At 36.8% G+C, this 4,468-nt stretch overlaps 1 pseudogene; it reads left to right on the top strand.

Annotated features, from left to right (window-relative positions):
• The first annotated feature begins 912 nt into the window (after window positions 1–912).
• On the top strand, window positions 913–1,365 carry LOC112652023 (40S ribosomal protein S11-like; annotated as a pseudogene).
• The last annotated feature ends 3,103 nt before the right edge of the window (window positions 1,366–4,468 follow it).

The raw sequence follows: 4,468 nt of genomic DNA on the forward strand, positions 1-4,468 counted from the left end.
ATGTAAAAATATTTAACACAATTCTTGACACAAAATAAGTAACTAATATTAGCTATTTCTATCTTCATTATCATTGATTTTATTTCTAACACTACCACCAATTAAAATCAGGTCCTCCTTACACCATGAATATTATCATAGCATTATTCTAACTGATCTTTCCAATATTTCTCCATTCAAATAAAACAAAATCGCCCTCCATAAAATATCCACATTTCTCAAAAACCTCCAGCTACTCTTAATTGTCTATAGAATAAGATCAAAGTTCCTCAGCCTGGCATTCAACACCCTGCACAACAGGCCTTATGAGGACTTATCTCCATAACTAATTCCCCACTGCTTTGCATCAAGTCAATGGATGAACTTGGCTATCAGAGTATCTCACACACACTCCAACCTGAGCCCTTTGCAAGTATCATTCCCTCTATCTAGAATTTTTCTTCTCCTTTGAGTACGTGAAAGCTCTAGCTATGTTCAGATATTTCCCATGGCTTTACTGAATTTTTTTCATCTTGAAATATTGTATTTCAATATATTCCATGTATTGCCTATTCCAAAACTATCTAATAGTAATATAATGCAAACCACATGGGTAATATTAAATTTACCAGCAACAGCATTACAAAACTTTAAAAAAAACAGATGAAATTAAATAAAATAATATATTTGATATATGTAAAATATTATATGTAAAATATTATCATTTCAATGTATAATTAATGTAAAAGAATTACTAGTGAGATATTCTACATTCTTTTTTGTATTGTTTCCAAAATCCAGTGAATATTTTACATATATAATACATCTCAATTCAGACACTAAGTTTTCATAGGAAATAATTGCTCTATATTGGGCTTTATGGAACATACAGTCAAAATGTAAATTGACAGCTTTTTTCAGGAAGCCAGGAAGATGGCGGACATTCAGACTGACCATGCCTACCGAAAGTAGCCAACTATCACTCAAAATAAAAAGAAGGTCCTGCTTGGAGAAACTGGCAAGGAGAAGCTCCCATGATACTACAAAAAGATTGTCCTGGACTTCAAGACACCCAAAGAGACCACTGAAGGTACCTCTATTGACGAGAAATGTCTTTTTATTGGTAATGTCTTCATCTGGGGTGGGTTGTGTCTGTTGTGGTGACCAAGATGACGATGCAAAGGACCACCGTCCTCCACTGAGAGTACATCCTCAAGTACCACCACTTTGAGAAACACAAGAACATGTCCGTGCACCTGTCCCCATGCATCAGGGATGGCCAGATTGACAACGTTGTCACAGTAGGCAAGTGCCAGCTCTTGAGCAAGACATGTTCATAAAGTCACAAAGGCCACTGACACCAACAAACAATTCCAGATATTCTGAGACTACACATCTGCCCACACTCCTGAAGAAAATAAAGCTATTTTCCCAGGACAAAAAAAGTAAATGACACACCTGAGTTGTTCCAAACATTCATAAAGTTTTTTTTATTAACTTAATACATATCAGTTTTTAAATTTAAAATAATTAAAATTAAAGAAAATTTAAAATTCAGTTCCTCATTTACACTTACCATATTTCAGTTGCTCAGCAGCCACCTCGGGCTAGTCACTACAGTATTGGACATCAAAGACTTATACGTTTCATTAGACTATTAACTAAGTACTGTATCTTGTGTCACTACCCTGTGTATGATTTACCATGGCAATGAAAATTATCTCACTGATCGCCAATTTTCTGCCTCCTATAGACTACCTACCATTAGTGATAGCTAACTCAAATGAATGTTTTAGATGTAAAGTCCTATATGGTCCATTATTTCCTTCTTTGAGCCACTGAAATTCCAAATATATATGTATATATACATTTGTGTGAATGCGTGCATCAAAGAGAGAATTCATTTTCCCCCATAATAGTCCTTAACCTCTCAGTGCATCTCCATTGGTCTGAATAACTAAAAATTAATTAGAAAAATTAAAAATAATCTGCTATTCCATTTGATCTTGCCAAAGACATCAATCAAGCAAAAGCTGACTTGAGCAGATGGATTTACTACTAATTCTTTCTGACCACCAATAGATCTTTCTCATTTCCTAAAGATATAAACTCTAGTCTTCAGACCACAAGGATGGGAGTTCCAGAGATATAAGAATTCTACAGAAACTAGCTCTATGCCAAATCCCACAAAACTTAGCTTAGGAACAGTTGACTTTAGGTATAATTTTATAGAGGGCAAGTAACCCTAGTTTTGAAAATTTCTGAGGACCAATATTCACAGACATATCACCTAAATTAATACTTCAGACCAAAAAAATCCCATTACAGACTTTCTTATCATAAACACTAAAAGAAAAAGACATATTTGTGAAATTTTCCCAATCTGGGCATAGCATTTTAGCTTCCAGGAGGTTTCCAAGCATGCATGTACAACCTGAAGAAGATCCAAGACCCAGCTCAATATCATAGCACACTACCAGAAAAAAGGGGGGGGAAAGACATTTCAGGAATTTAAGATCCATAAAACCCTCACAAATTCAGATGTGAGTTGCATTATGAACAATAAACACTTACAGAACACCTGCTGTGTGCAAAACACACTGCTTGTCCTTGTGATTAAATTAAATCCCCTCTACTTAAGCATCAGAGGCCACCCCTCTTGCTCTCCAGAAGCTCAAATCCTTATTATCTGTCAGACCACTGCATCCCTTCTCACAATAGTAGGTGATCCCTTTCAGCCTGGTCCTCAACTCAGAGAAGTGCTGGAAAAGCCCAGTGATCACACTAATACAATAACTAATCATATCTAGTCTCCTTTTCAATTTTCCCCCAATTACTTCTGTGCAAAAGACTTTGAAAGTCTATTTCTAATGAATGTAAAAAAAAATTTAGAAGTCTTTGTCTCTAATTCACCATACTTCCTCTGTCATAGTCCATGCCATCTTCCTTAAACATCCTTATAAATGTACTAAAAATGTCCCACTATTTTTCTGATCAGAAAACCTCTATTTCAAAACAGATACTTCAAATTCTTAAGAGCATATTTCCTTCATATTGATACAAAGATAGATTTCATTCCTATCTGCAATATATTGTTAACTTCTTGAAGCTCAGAAACCACATCTTCTACTTTTTCCCTGCTTTCTAGTCCACAGCTGGATGTGGATTTATATCAAACCTGCATGAGCATCACATCACACTGGAATTCTGCTTTCAAAAGTGCAAGCTAAGAGGATTTTGGTAGACAAGATTTTATTTTCAGAGTAGGAATAAAGGAATAGAATAATCCCCATAGATCCCGCTCTAGACCTCCCCAGCCAGCTGCTGTGCCTCCTCACCTGGCCCCTCTTGGGAAATACAGGAAAAAGCAAAATGAGAGATCAGGACAGAGCCTGGACACAGCCGTAGGCTAGGATTTGCTCGTAAGTAAACAGCTTCTGACCTGAACTTGCTAGCATTCTCTCTCTCTGAGACAGCAAAAGAGACAGGAGGTGCACAATGGGGCTCCTAATTTTCAGTAGGCCTTCAAGTCGGATCACCTTACACCTGTACATTTTATCACTTGAGCACACCGCTTTTCCCAAAAGGACGCCCTCTCAAGCTGGATATTCAGAGTCAAAAACAAGTCACTGGAATCAAAGCCCACCAGCCACAAAGAACATCCACTTAGGAGAACTATAGCCACTCAGTCGTCAAATTTGGCCACATGGATCACTATCACTTTGTTTTCTGGTAATGGTTTTACTTGGGGCTAAAGAAATTTTACTCCTATCTTTATAAGCTTTCTTGAAAAGGTCCAAAATATTAAGTTTACCTTATCTATGAAATGTAAGAGAAAAGAGAAGAAGAATTTCCTTCAAATCAAACTATAATTCTGTATTTAAGGCTATAACATAAGATTAAAATATTAGTTATAATACTATACACTTAAATGGTGTTGGTTCTTAGAACAGGTTTGTATATTAATTCATTTAATCATAATTTATCAACTGTAAGGCACTTTTTCCAATGGCCACATTTAAGTGCCACAAAAGCAAAAGAAAATCGAATATCAAACTATTTTTTTTTTCCATAGGCTTGTATTTGCCTTTTCCTGAAAGGGAAATGTCAGGAGGACTGGTAAAATGTGTAAGATGACATAACACTTCCTTGTCCCAACAGTCCTTACTCACTCCTCATATGGAGACATATCTTCACAATAACAGAGCCCACACGACTCTTAACCCTTCAGGAAAACTGACTTGGCAAACTGCCCTTCCCAGCAGCCAGCAGATGCCAAACAGAGGAAGTGTAGTTGCTCCTTGCATCGGCTACTCCCTGGAAGATTCCAGAGCTGTTACTGGCTGTGGCTTCAGGCTTATCTAGAGACGTGTCACATGTTTGTGCTGTTATGTGATCCACCCTGGCTGCCTTGTGCTCCTAAAAGCTTTTTCCATTCAATGACTTTTACACATTTCTAACAATTGTGAATGAGGTGCTATGTGACTCC

This window comes from Canis lupus, chromosome 4 (genome assembly GCF_003254725.2).
Source record: "Canis lupus dingo isolate Sandy chromosome 4, ASM325472v2, whole genome shotgun sequence".
Lineage (NCBI taxonomy): Eukaryota > Metazoa > Chordata > Mammalia > Carnivora > Canidae > Canis > Canis lupus.